The 14,710-nt window shown below is 48.8% G+C and overlaps 1 protein-coding gene and 1 long non-coding RNA gene across 5 annotated transcripts in view; both read left to right on the top strand.

Annotated features, from left to right (window-relative positions):
- Nucleotides 1-14,710, top strand: part of CAMTA1 (calmodulin binding transcription activator 1) — a 583,032-nt gene that overhangs the window by 38,622 nt on the left and 529,700 nt on the right. The gene's annotated exons all lie outside the window — the stretch shown is intronic.
- Nucleotides 5,978-6,533, top strand: LOC144584026 (uncharacterized). Its single transcript, XR_013538018.1, has 2 exons — nt 5,978-6,110; nt 6,434-6,533. It is a non-coding gene; the product is annotated as an uncharacterized LOC144584026 (long non-coding RNA).

Genomic DNA, 14,710 nt, shown 5'->3' with positions numbered 1-14,710 from the left:
CATATCCATCCACCCTTTCCAGCTCGTCTCACCACACCTCCCCTGCTTTCCCAAAGGCAGATCTGTAGGGATCCAGGGCCAGAAATTGGCAGATATTTCAGAGACCAAGAGCTGCAGTCCCTTTGTTCCAGAGCGGAGGTGGTTGGTTGGGGAGAGGGACCCCACTTGAGCTCTTTCACCAGCTATGTTTATCTGTTAACAGGAAAGTAAAAGTGGCCTAGCAGCAGCCCTGTTCTTGACACGTATTTGGAGGCAAACTGTAGGGAGGAGGTAAGATGGGATATCTGGAAGGAAGGGAGGGAGGGAGAAGGGAGGAAGGAAAAGAGAGCGGAGGAAGTAAGAAAGACAGGAAAAGAGAGACGGAAGGAAGCAAGAAAGCTTGAAGACTCCTTGGCAGAGGGAGGAGCGAATGGGAGTAAAGTGGAGACTGCAAGAAGGTGTTAAGCTCAGAGCCCATCTGCAAATCCCCTTCCTTTTTGCAAAGCTCACTTCTGAGTAAAAGTGCGTAGGATGCCTGAAATGGTGGTGTTGACATGCTGACACCCTCGTGCACAGCAGAATCTGCCATGCCGAGAGCCAGCAGTGACTCACCGGAGGGCTGATAGGAAAAAAAAAAAGCACAAAAATGCTTCAAGCTTAGGGCAGGAGTGGTGACTTTGCTAGGAATCTGTTGCGGGTTTTACAACTTATCTGATGAAATCTATCCCGAGCATGGCCCAGTAGAGCACAGATTATTTTTTAAGTGCCTCATTATTTTATTCTCCTAACCTTTATTACTGAAGTTTTAACTGCACACGGCCGAAGCGGCGAAATGAACACTGAAATCGGTTGGGGTCCTCTTGGCTCTGCCTTTGTCTGTGGAGCCTTTTCGTTGTTCTCCACAGTCACACAGGGCAGTGGAGATCATGGAGCGCAGGTGGTTGTTTACTTGATTAGCGGTAGAGGATCCTCCGCCCTGCCAACCCCATAGAGTTTCATCAGAGGCTGGAAACGACCATTGCTGACACGTGAGCAGGATCCGAGAGGTGCCAAAATCCCACCGTAGTTCTCATCTCATTCACTCCATGCCCGTTGCCCCTTTTTTTTTGCAAGGTCCTGAGTGTGTCATGATGGAAACCTCACAGGTGAGTACAACTCTGAGAGTTTAGCTTGCCCCTGGTTGCGAACATTGGTTCCTAGGATCAAATTAAAGAAACAAAACAGATCCAGCCCTGGGTTGATAGTGAGACGGGGAGAACCAGTGGCTTTATTCCACAGCCACTTGCCAGGTCCAAATCTGGCGCTGCCTTTTCTCTGTTCTGGAAATGGATCTGCAAAAGCTACGCCTTGGGACCCATCGGCCAGCTGCAACCTGAAGCCATTTTCAGACTGATGTTGTGGAAGTCCTGACAGTTCCCTCCTTGTGGCCCTCTGGAGGTTGGTGGGCTGGAGCTCCCCCCAGCCTTCTTCACACTACCTTGGGGTGTGTGTGTGTGAGGAGTGGTTAGTACTGCAGCCCAACTTGTGACGGGCCTCGGCGATTCAGTCCGTGGTCTGAATCCACATGGTGGTCCCAGCTAGATTAGAGCCACCTAATCATGGGAGCCTCTGCCCTTGCATGTGGACATCCCATGCAGGGAGTCTGCTCTCGTTAGAACTAGCCAATTGGACTCGAGAACAGAAGGTACAGCGCCATGAGCTGTGTTACTGCCTAGTTACCGTTGCCTTCTGGGTTTCCTCTGATGAAGTCCTTGTGACGTAGATGGCTTTCTCCTTCCTCCATGTTTTCCCCACAATGTAAAACCCTGTGAGGTAGCCCGGGCTGAGACAGGGTGACTGGCCCAAATTCCCTCCCTCCCCCCCCGAGAGTCTTTAGGCCAAGTAGGTCTCCGAACGAGAGGAGTTCGGTGGAATTCTGAGAGTGCTGTCCAGGAGCCCACAGGTCTGTCCACCTCTAATTTGAACCCGGGTCTCCTGAGCCCTAAAGCCAGCAGTCTAGCCTTAGTGGCTCTTAGGCCTGCCGGAGGAATAGAGGCTGCGGAGTGGAGACAGCTGAAGGTGAAATCCAAGGGGCAAAGAGGTAGCAAAAGCACAGTTCTGTCTCTGGTGGGTGAGAAGGAGAGGATGCTGTGTGTGTGTGTGTGTGTGTGTGTGTGTGTGTGTGTGTGTGTGAGAGAGAGAGAGAGAGAGAGGAGGTTATGGTTTCACTAAAAACTAAAGGGAATGCCTCTTCCCCAGGCTTGACGACTGGAGCATTTTTATTTCTTATTTTTCAAAGAGCCCTATGATGTGGCAAGCAAAGGACTAGCCATACCTCCTCAAGGATGAGCTTAGCCCATGTTTGAGGTTTGAAGCAGCGATTTCATTTGTAGAGGAGGAGGAAGGAGCTGCTTGCTTCTGAAATCTGTGTTCCAAAGGAATCTCTTCGCTATTTATAGCCCTTCTGCAGGGGAGGGTGAAGAGCTGTCGAGAGAAACGTCTGCTGTTCTGGCTCTGTTTTAGCAGCACCCTTGTCTTTCTCTCTGGGTGTGATTTCCCCCTCCCCCCAAAAAAACACCCACAAAACAAGCATGCTTGGTTAAACTCCATAGAAACGTTGAGGCTTTGAAAGTCTCTTGCGGGCTCAAATCTTCTCTGCTATTTTTGCAGAAGCCGCTTTCCTTGAAATCGGTGACGGGTTTTAAGACTCAGGGTGGCTAAGGCTGGTTTTTCCCCTCTCCCTTGATGCAGCCTTGGCAAACCACTGACCAAAGAAGGGTCCTAGTTTCTTAAGACATCAGCAAGAAGGAAAGAGAACAAAAGATCCACCTGGACTAATAAAATGCCGTATGTTTTGTTCTCTTTTTACTTAGGAAGAGAATCTGGTTAAAACCATGCCTTGAACTCCTTCCCTTTTCCCTGAAGGAGCTGGAACCTTTAAAAAGTATTTTCCCCTTTTCTTTTAGGTAGCTGCTAGTGTGACAACATTAAAAGCTTGCTTTTGTAAAAGAGAGTGGATTGTCTCTAAGCCCCATCTGTCCCCTTTCAGGTAATTGCAAACAAAGTAAATAAGGGGAGCCGCGGAAGAGTTTTCTGGAAGAGCCAGAGTTTTCACCTTTTGGAAAGTTACAGAAGAGATTTAAAAAAGGGAAGACAAGGGGACAGGAGGCTTCAGGAGAGCTAGAATTCCTGGTTTGGGGGAAACTTTGTCGGCTCCTTTTGCAGGCCAGGTGCGCTGCTAAGGTCAGTCTGACAATGAAGCTCATAAAAACATGGAAGATGTTTAGGGCAGGGGATGGGGTGCTACATGGACAAAAGGTTCTGGCCTGGGCTGCGGGCCACAGGGTGTGACTGGCACCCTCAGAAGTCATCTTTCAGACTACTCATCCCTTGAAGTTTGATTGTAACTGAGTTACAGCCTCACCAGGTCGGACTAACTAGTTACACAGTAATTCCATGGGTGGTCACTCTTGGTGTCCAAGGGCTGGATAGCAGCAGCTGTTCCCCTTCCCCATTTCACATCCTCCACTGTCGGCTGGAAACAGGTTTGTAAAGCCAGGGTTCAAAGTGCTAGAGAAGTGGTCCGTTCAGAATACGGAAAAGTATTGCGGGGAATTAAACTCTCATGTTGTTGGCTTTGCCTCCCTCTGCCCCTTAGCTCAGTAGCAACCTCCTTGGCAGGTGTTCATCTCTGCCAAAAAAATTAACCATGGAGCATGTTTCCTTGACCTGGAGCATCCTCGGGGTGCCTGGCCCTGGGGCTCGCGTGCGTCAGATGGAGAAAGGGGTCCCATAGAAGGTGGGCGAAAGTGGCATGGCGTTGACAACTGATGCACTTTGCTTCTGCCTGCCATCCTCTCGTGGCCTTTCCCACCCCCACCGCCAGTTGTCTTTGCTTGCGGAACTCCGGCAAAGGTCTTCCTCTCCGTTGAGAAGCTCACCAGGGTTGATGGTGTTTGGGAGTCGTAATGAGTGGATCTCCACAGGAGACGGTGGCAAAATTGGGGAGAGAGCTGGGGAATTCCCGGCTCGCCTCGTGTGTGTGTGTGTTAGTGGCACAATTATTCTTGCATGCCCAGAAAGGAGCGGGTTCGTTGCGACGGCTCTAGGGTTTAAAATGCCATCGGAACAAGATTCATTCGGCTAATAAGCTCTGAGCCTTTGCCTTGGGTATCAACGGGAGTGGAGGTGGAGAGGAAGCGATTTTCATCACCAATATGGTATTAAAATAGGTGGTGGGCAGCATAAATGAAGAGCTCTTTCCCTCCGAGCCAGGGGTGAGAGGACCATTATGGGATGATGGATGGCCACGGGGAGTCATGGTTGCCCAGGCCCTTCTGGATTTCCTTCCTAGGATGTTTTTGCAGCAGTTGGACGGGTAGGGGAGTGCCAAGCCCCTGCCTGTTGCAAGAGCTTTGTGTGCCTCCTGGGCCAGGGTCCCTGTTTTGTCACAGATAAGGGTGTGTGTGTGGAGAGGGAGGAGATTGGTGCCACTTTTAAGTGGGAATGGATGTTGGCCTTTGCTACATGGACGCTGCGCTTTCCCATCAGAGTATTTGAAATCCTTTGCCTTTTAACACAACGGTTTGCCCCAGAAGGCGGGTGGGTGTACGTTTGGTGCCACCCCCTTCATGCTTTTCGCAGAACTACTATATTTTTCCTTGTATAAGATGCCCTCATGTATAAGACGCCCCCACTTTTCTAACCCAAAATTAAGAAATCTAAGTGAGGCTTAGCAAGTGGAGGGGAAAGCAGGGATCAAAGCCCTGCAGGATCGCTTTGATCCCTGCTTTCCCCTCCACTTGTTTTTGTTCTCTCCTCATCTTACTTCCATGTATAAGATGACCATCAATTTTTTAGTCTAAAGATTTTAGATAAAAGTATAGTCTTATACACAGAAAAATACACCGAAAAATATGGTAAGTCGGCCAGACATTGTTGCAGAAGTCCGTTTTGGAGCTAAATCTCCCTGGGTGGGATTCATAGGGAAGGAGGGACCCTCTGTATCGCCTGCCTCTGTGTGGGTGGCTGGTGAGTGTGGTTGCCAGGGGGTCCATATTTTGGCCAAACTGCCTGCTGCCTTGGGTGAAGAGACCTTTCTTCAGGCAAGAAGTGGCTCGTGAGTGGTGCCACATGGAGAATCACTTTGTGTGTGCAGTAAATCAGAGACAGAGAGGGCTGATGGGTCAGGACTGAGTAGGCAGAACCAGCTTCCGGGTTCCAAAGGGAGCAGATGGATGCCTCTGGGAAAGGCAGCGATGTTCAGAAGAAGAGTGCCTCCAAAGAAGCAAATTAATATCGTCATCACATTAAGAACTGCAGAGCTGGAAGGGACTCAGTGGCTCATGGATTTCCATCCCCCGCCAAGGGGAGAATTGAACGCCCAACCTCTGGCTTTGCAGACAGATGCCTAAACCACAGAGCTATTGCTGCCATCATGATGAGTAGCTCCCTCAATGTATCCAATTCCCTCTGAACACCATCCGAATTAGAGCCCATCGTAAGAAGAAAGAAAGAAAGAAGTTTGGTCAAGCTTGGTTGAACATGCCAGCTACATAGGGAATGGGACCACATCAGGAGAGCTAGGAAGGAACAATGTAAGCATGAATAGGAATAGAAAGTTGCAGTGCCGAGGAGTTGCCAGAGGAAGTAAGCAGGCACATAGACGCCAATGCAGAAGTGAAGGAACCAGCTGCCCTCTCCCGGCACTCCAGATGCTGAGCTTCTCAGTGATGTTCTTGTATAGAACTTGACTGGTGAAGGAAATACTGTTTTATGGTGGTGGTTACTCAAGTGGAGCCAAGACATGCCTTGGTCAACCCAGTCCTTTGGATCTTTTGTTAAGAAGGGATCCCTTTAGATCCCTGGGAGTTAAGGGGGAAGAAGCTCCAGAATTCCACTCATCCTTTCTAGCATCAGGCAGCTAATTCCCTGCTTCCAGCAAGATTTAGGGTAGCAAGGATTCTCTGATGCCTCTCTCTTAACCCCCCCCCCTTGCTTGTGAACAAGTGAAGTTTCCCACAGGCACTCGGGACTTAGCTAGGACCCTCTCTCAAGGGCCTGAAACCACCCTTCTGTCCTTGAGGGCAGGGGACTTTGCTCAGTTTCCACTACAATGAATCAGAAACACATTTGCTTGTATGCACTGGGATGTCATGCTGGAGAAGGATAAGGGGTGGGGAATTGATTGCCACCTCCAGAGATCACCTTCAAGGGGCAGATGTCCCACTGGTTTACCCCTGGCTCTCCCAAGAAACCAGGAGGCATTTCACCTTTGATCAGGTGTGGGTGACATGTGGCCTCCCAGAGGTTATTACAATGTACCACTTTCCTTGTCATTGGCTGTGTTGCCTGGGGATGAGGGTTGAATTTCTGTGCAGCAGCATTGGGAGATCTGCACTTTTCCACCCCTGTGCCATATATCAATGGGCTGAGAAGTTGCCTCTGGTCAGAGTTTGTGGACTTGGATGGGGAGTGTTCCCTTGTTCTCCTCGGACCATGTTTTGGCCACACCTGACATGCTGTGGAGGCAGTGGAAGGAAGGGAAAGAGGAGGAAGCAAGAAAGGCAGGAAAAGATGGATGGATGGATGGATGGATGGATGGATGGATGGATGGATGGATGGATGGATGGATGGATGGATGGATGGATGGATGGATGGATGGATGGATGGATGGATGGGAGGGAGGGAGGGAGGGAGGGAGGGAGGGAGGGAAAGAGGAGGAAGCAAGAAAGGCAGGAAAAGATGTATGTATGTATGTATGTATGTATGGATGGATGGATGGATGGATGGATGGATGGATGGATGGATGGATGGATGGATGGATGGATGGATGGATGGATGGATGGATGGATGGATGGATGGATGGATGGATGGATGGATGGATGGATGGAAGGAAGGAAGGAAGGAAGGAAGGAAGGAAGGAAGGAAGGAAGGAAGGGAAAGAGGAGGAAGCAAGAAAGGCAGGAAAAGAAGGAAGGAAGGAAGAAGGGAGGGAAAGGGGGAAGTAAGAAAGGCAGGAAAACAAGGAAGGAAGGCAGGGAAAGAGAAGGGGAAGGAAGGAAGGCATTAATTACCCTTTGGGAAAAATAGTTGGAGAACATATCCGACTCTTTAACAGGCTCTCTTTGTGCCATTACGTATGTATGCACTTAGCCTCTGGAAACAGTTTCCTCCCTGTGAACCTGTCCCATGCCCTTGATCTCCCTGGCTGTGCCTCTCTTTCAGAGATGGTGCAGGTAGAGTACCTGGCGAGGCCCTTCCCTGTGGTGTTTGTGTGGGGTCTCCCAATGCCAGCATGCGCTCTTGAGTGGCATGCTGTTTCAAAATGTTTTAGATCAACTGCTGGGGAGGGGTTGACCAGGTTCCTTGGGGGGGCATCCTAAGTCCTTCACTGTCTCTCTCCCCCACCACATCCTTACCTGTGTGAGCCAGCTTATGGAGGCTCACAAACAGCAGCTGCGGTTGCAGGAGGCTCCCTTACAGCAGCTCCTCCTGCATTCATTGTTTGTGCATCTCGGGGGCCTTTTCGATATATGCATACAAGCAAAAATCCAATAAACCTTTTTCAAAAAAAAAAGAAAGAAAAAGAAAAAGAAACCCAGGCTCATTAGAGCAATTTCCCTCTTCTCCCGCAATTCTAATTATCTGATGGGGGAAGAAGCAACATAATACTCTTTTACAAAAAAATCAAATGAGGAGTTAAAATGGCAATAGCCTTCGTGGTGGAATTTCTTTTTTCTTTCTTTTTTTAAAAAAAATCCTAATGAAGACTTTTTAAGTACTATGGGATGGTTGGGGAAGAGAACCTGAACCCACACTGGAAAGGCAATTTCTAAATCTAGTTTCACACTTGAGTCATACTTGTCAGCTGTAACCAGAGGCTGACAGGATGATGCCTCATTTTACCGAGGCTGGCTGTGTATTCTGTGCTGGCAAAGCCATGCAACTTCTTTCTTTGCTGGGATATGTTCCCCCGGAGAATTAAAGTGAGGAAATGGAAAGTTTTATAAATCCCTTCCTCCATCGCTAGGCGTCTAAATGCTCAGCTGGGCTGAAGCACAGATCCAAAGGCGAAACGCAGGCAAACTGTTTTATTACGGCCATCTGTAAAGAGATTTGGAAATGCGGTCCTGCTTACCAGAGCTTGCATCATCAAATCCCTTTGTGTTAGAAAAACAAGTTACTAGCCCTTAAGGCCTTCAGAGATACTCTTCGAAATGTGTGAGCCCTGGAGCCCGTCTGATTTGTGGATATGAGGCCCCAAGTTCTGTGCATTTTATCACGAGGTCTCTAGTCTGCTTTCCCCCAGTGAACTCAAGACTGTCCTCTTCCTCAGTTTGTCCTCGTTGGGTTGACCAAACTGAGAAAGTGAGTCTGTGGGGATTTGAGCCTGCGTTCTCCAGGTCTTTGTCCAACACGCTCACCATGACAGCCTCCTGTCTGAGGGGCAGAAGGGCTGCTTCTTTCAAAGGGAGACGATACTGAGCGAACCCGACTGATGGCCACCCTTCCTAGAAGATGGGTTCTTTATCTCCCGAGCCACAGAAGGCAGAGAAGGTTCAGAGTTAGAACAACTGTGGTTGGGAGTGTGGATTTTGTGCTTTGCATTGCACCCCCCCCCGACCCATTTCAGTGAGATAATAATGCAAAATTGTTTTCAAAAGTTAAGAAGAGTGACTCGAAACACATTTGTGCTGATCTGTTAGGTAAAGTTTCCCCTTGACATTTAGTCCAGTCGTGTCTGACTCTAGAGTGCGGTGCTCATCCCCATCTCCAAGCCGTAGAGCCTGCGTGTTGTTGTTGTTTAGTTAAGTTGTGTCTGACTCTTCGTGACCCCATGTATCAGAGCACGCCAGGCCCTCCTGTCTTCCACTGCCTCCCAGAGTTGGGTCAAATTCATGTTGGTCACTTCGATGACACCGTCCAACCATTTCGTCCTCTGTCGTCCCCTTCTCCTCTTGCCTTCACACTTTCCCAACATCAGGGTCTTTTCCAGGGAGTCTTCTCTTCTCGTGAGATGGCCAAAGTGTTGGAGCCTCAGCTTCAGGATCTGTCCTTCCAGTGAGCATTCGGGGTTGATTTCCTTCAGAATGGATAGGTTTGTTCTCCTTGCAGTCTGGGGGACTCTCAAGAGTCTCCTCCAGCACCACATATGATGCTTCCGTATCTTAGCCTAAATCTCACTTCTTCCAGCAATGACCCTGGGGAAGGGGAGTTGTTTAAAACGTCAACTCCCCAAATGATTGTTTTGCCCTTGAATCCAATTGCCCACTGAGGTGCCGAAACAGAGATCCTATACCATGTGGCACCGCAAGAGTTCAAGCGTTGTGAGTCAAGGAGGTCTTCTCTCCTATTGGTTGGGGGACATCTTGTGATGAAACCAGATGGTCTTGGGAAGCTGCTTGTCCAGCCTGGGCATCATCCCACCCCGGGCAGGCATGGGATGGCCTCTTTTTGAAGAAGCGAGCACTTTGGCTTGGCTGTGTTTCCATGCCTTCTGTCATGACTTTAAGTTTTTGAAGTAGTGTTGGAAAAGGAAGGCATGAAATAAATGTTCAATTAATATCCGTCGAACCGTTTTGGAAGCAAGGCAGGGATTTTAAAATTCTGCCCCTTTAAGGCCAGCCAGAGTCAATGTTGTTGCCTGCACTGACTTGTGCTCCGAACGTAGGACGTTCGGGCTTCACAGACACGCTGCGAAGCATGGCTGCCCTCCATGTGCCCACGCTTTGCCATCGTCTTTCCAGGCCTCCCTCCAAAGGGAGTGGGTGGGATGATTCCTCAGCCCAACTGAGCCTCGCCATATGGCTAGTGAACTCCTCCTCCAGGTTGACCTGGACCTGTTGGTTGTGGACATGAATAGCTGGGATCACAGCCTGGGGGTTTGAATCTCAACCAAAGGGTCTCCGGAGGGCAGCTCCCTCCAGCTTGAAAGGGAAGGACGCAACACATGACACTTTTTTTGGTCCAGCCGTGACTTGTCTAACTACCCCCAGCAGGGACTCTTGAATAGGCAACAAGGGGCTCAAGTGACAGGAAGCCAGATTTCGATCATCAGGAGAAACTTCCTAACTGTTAGAGCAGTATGACAATGGAACCTATGACCTTGAGAAGGTGGTGAAGTGCTGGAGGCCTTTAAGAGAGATCATCACCCAGCAGATCTCCTTTGATCTGTGTTCCTCCCTTGAGCAAGGGGTTGGACTTGATGGCCTTCGAGGCCCCCTTCCAACTAGTCTTGCTGTCCGGAGTCTCAGTACCAAGGAGGGACTTTTAATTCATTAGGGAAATACCTCCCTTGCATAGGGAAAGTACAGCCTCTATCTCTACCTAAGGTTGGCTTGGTGCACCTCCCTGGGTTAGCCTTGCCTGCTGGCCATTTAATGAGGCGAGGCTAGATCAGCCAAAGGTCTACGACTCAAGAGCTGAATCTGCTTCCTTTGGCAACCACTGTGGTTTCGGAGAGCCATGGTGGCGATTCCCACTGGATTATTCCCCCCTCTCTCCCGCTCCCTCTCTGCCTGACCCTACCCCACAGAGTTTTAGGGGGAAAATGCTCTCAGGAAGGAGAACCATAAATGTCTCCTTCACCTCCCTGGAGGAAAGGCAGGATGTAAAGATCAGGAAAGTGTTGAATGCTAGCAGATTTTGCAGTTTCTTCAATAGCCCGAGTCTCAGCATACAGAGGTTTCTGCGTGCCGCAGCGAGGTTTACCAGCTTCCAATTTAAAAAAAGAGAGAGAGACTTGATCTCATTTTCCCTTCTGTTCCCCCACCCTCATTATTTACTTATTGTTCGGTGGACGGAACTGCCAGATTCTGCCCCTTTCCGGCGAATCCTGTGCAGGGAAGACGCCCTTCTATGCAGGAACTATAATTATCCTGCACAGCTTGCTGGTTCTTCCAGAAAAAATGACCAAGGAACTTTAGATTTTCTGTGAGATTTCTCAGGGGGCCAAAAATAAGAAAGAAAAAAAATCTTTCTTTGAAATGAACAATTGGCAGAGGAAACTGAACGATCCTTTTCTCCTCTATAGAAAAAGCCTGCAAACTTCATGTTGCTGATAAATCAGTACAAACAATGAGTACATAATTTCTGTGGAGCCCTAAAGATAGCCCGGTATATAAGACGTCATCGCGGTTCTAACTGAGGCTGGCAGCAAATCTCCAACGATGGAGAGCTAGAAATTAGTCTGGTTAGGATTGACTGCTAAGCGGCAAGTTTGGCTTAAGTGCAAAGGGGGGGGGGCGATCTGCATGCTTGTGCGTTGGTGCTGAAGGAAATTACTGGTGTAAATTATCCTGTATTGATGAGAACTAGAAACTTCAGTGAACAGAGGGAGGAATAAATTGTTTCAGGTTTGTACCATTTCCATAGAAGCACTGACTCTTAAAAAAGTCATTAATTGATGTGTGCAACTGTCTTTGACGAGGAAACCAGCTCTATAAATGCTAAGTATTATTATTACAATACGTTGGTGCAGATCAATTGGCGCGCCTGCATTTCTGGAACTCTGTGGTGTCAAAGTCACAGATAAATTGCTGCCCAATCAATAATTTAGGCCCGAGATTTATTCAGCCTCTGTTTAAAAATGATCTGAAATCCTGCGGATGAAGTATAGATCACATCTATTGGAACCTCGTTCTGCCGTGCCTCTTAACGCTGCGAAAGCGCAGTGGGGGCATAAATAATTGCGTTGTGATTATTCACAAACAGTTTTAATATTTAATAATTTGATAATTATAAACTTTTAAAGCATCCATTACGTTCCCCAAGCTTCTGCTGCAAAAAGTGGTTGGTACTCTTAGTGAAGAAAGGGGGGGAACTTCGCGTAGGAAGCCCAATTACACTATAGAGTAGCCGTTTTAGTGGCCCATACGGATTTAATGCTCAAGATCCGGCTGAGTGGTATTTCCGTGGCATTACCCGTCTGTCCCTCCCACCCCAGCCCACAATGACGCTGAAAATCTGCTTGGCATGGAGGAGGGCAATGGAAGGGGAGTGATCACGGAGTCCAGTGGAAGCAGCAGAATCCAGTTCCACTGAACCGCTGGATCTGGGCCATAGCTTCCTTTGCAGGCTCTCCCTCCTTGCACAGACTTCCCCCTTGCTATCTTAACTCTGGTTAACCTGTACGTTGGTACCCATCTTTGACCAGGATTGATGCTTACCAAGCTAGCTAGCTTGCTAGAAGCTTGAACCGCTGTCCTTTTTAATAGGAACATTGTAGCCTCAAATCCAACCCTGGTTCCCCTTGACGTTAACCACGGTTAAGTCTAATGAAAAGAGAACAAACACGGTTTAGCCCCGTACATGAGTCCTTGTTGTTTTGGCGTAGACCTGACTACTACATGTGGTGTTTATGCTGCAGATCGCATGAAAGCGTAAAGCTGCTAGTGACAAGTTTTACATACACAGTTCCCCGTGTGAATTTTAAAAAAGGGCAGCATCTCAAAACTCCTGTGCCCTGGATCCGAGCCCAAACATTTCAACTTGGACGGGACGTGGGCAAGAAGAGCCTCTTAATAAAAATCTTGTTAGCCTTAGCGGAAAAAGCGGGGATGGACTATAGAGTTTGTGGAGGAGATCCTATAATTAAAAGCTTTGTTTATCTGAGAACTGCCGAGCCGGACGGGGCCGTCTGGATCAGGGAAGCCAGCCCCTGCCAAGGAAGGCCCATTGGGGGGAATCAAATTCCCAACCTCTGGCTCCGCAGCCAGATAACTAAACCACTGAACAATATGGAGGTGTATTGGTGTGTGTGTGTGTGGTTGTTTTTTAACCCCACCATCTTCTTCGAAGTTGAAATAAATCCTCCCCTCCTTTCCCAGCTCGATTGCCTTTTTTTTTTTTACATCAGAACTCTTTGGCGTTGAACTCAAACCAAGCCCGCCGCCTTGCTGACGGGACTTTTCCTTTCTGTGAAAAATGCAAAGCGGGCTTTTAATCTTCCGATGTAGATGTTTTAATAGAAAGGAAATGTTTAGCTTGCTTCTGGTTGCTGCCGAACCCGAGTTTAATCCACAAGAAAAATATTAGAGGGAGTGGGGTGAGTTGGAGGGAGATGAAAACTGATTTTTTTTTCCTCTCTCTCTCTCTCTCTCCCTTGAATGGAAACGTCTTATCTCTGGACTTGCTGTTTTAAGTGTCGCAGCGCATAATAAATTCCATGCCGGGGAACTGTTTGCAATAGAAATGACAGCTTGCGTTTACACACTTTATAGAATAATTTTAACTAGGGGCTAAGTAGCTAAGCTGTTGTTGGTGCATCTCGACATATTCTGGCAGCGTAGCAGTCTTGTGGGGGTGAGGATGGAGGAGCAAGAGGAAGAGACAGGAAATCTTGGCCTCTCCAGTGTTGTCATCAACGGTTGACCTCCTTGACCCATGAATAATTTTTAGACTTTCCTACTTTTACCTTTGGGTAGAATATTTGGGTAAAGGTATCCAGCCGGCCTAAAGTGAAGTGTCAGAAAGTTCTGGGGCAGATCCTGTTGACGGCACACTGGATTAGGGTTGGCGGGCTCCTCTAGAGGAAGGGTTGGCCCTATGAGTGCCCTTGGGCGGGTAGCCCCCCATCGCCAAAACCAACACCCACCCATGAGGAGAGCAGATGTGGAGAATCTAATCCTGCCCGGACAGTTTGCCCTAAAGTTCTCTTCCCCCCCCCCCCCGGGCATCCTGTGTGCAGAAAAAGTCACTCACCTCAAGCTAACCTTCTAGGGAATCTAGATGAAGGTAAAGGTTCCCCTTGACATTTAGTCCAGTCGTGTCCGACTCTAGGACGCGGTGCTCATCCCCGTCTCCAAGCCGTAGAGCCAGCATTTGTCCCTGGACAGTTTCCATGGTCACGCGGCCAGTGTGACCAGACATGGAACGCCGTGGCCTTCCCACCGAGGTGGTATCTATTTATCTACTCACATTTTTACTTGCTTTCAAACTGTTAGGTTGTCAGGCGCCGGGACAAGCGCCGGGAGCTCCCTCGGTCACGAGGATTCGATCCTACGACTACCCTTCTAGGGAATCTAATCACCTTTTATTAGGGCTCGCCAAACATCAGGGATGCAGGTTGTGATGCTCATGGGCCATTTTTTAATCTTAACTTGAAAATGAATGTTACAAATTTAAGGTTCTCCCTGACTCTGAAGAGAAATCCTAGAGTTTCAGACTTTGTGCCACTGGAGGAAATGATGGAGGTGGAGCCCTGGGGGGGGGGGGTTTGCCCTGCCTTTGTTTTAATACCACTATTCCCCGCCTTCCCTGTGTATTTCGACGGCTGAGTGAGGATTTGAACCCAGGTCTGCTAAGTCCTAATTTATCACCCTCTCCACAACACCTAGGCACCTATCCTGTTATTTACCCACGACCTTCCGATCCTTTTTTTCCACTGGGAGACTCTGTCCTGGATTTACCCCCAGCCGCTTCTGGCGATATCCTTCTGTGCAATGGCAGAGCCGGCCTGTCTTCCCATGGCTGCTTACGACAATGATGGGAGCAGTGACATAGCGCTGTGCCATCCCAGTGACTCTCTCACCGACCTTCCTGCTCTGCATATTTGCCATGCCACCACCCCCCGTCCCTCTCCCCCCCAACCACACACCCCAATTTCAGGCTGGGTTGCGCCTCCTGATTTACCTCCGCTTTTATTATCACACATGGCTGCTGCCAAGTTCCCCTGCAGTGGGACTTCAAATGGCATCACAAAGCGAAGTCCTTTTCCTCACCCTTCTTGCTTGCCCCAGATAAGGCAGGA

This window comes from Pogona vitticeps, chromosome 7 (assembly GCF_051106095.1).
Source record: "Pogona vitticeps strain Pit_001003342236 chromosome 7, PviZW2.1, whole genome shotgun sequence".
NCBI lineage: Eukaryota > Metazoa > Chordata > Lepidosauria > Squamata > Agamidae > Pogona > Pogona vitticeps.
The sequence above is the reverse complement of the archived record's forward strand: the minus strand, read 5'-3'. Positions and strand labels throughout refer to the sequence as shown.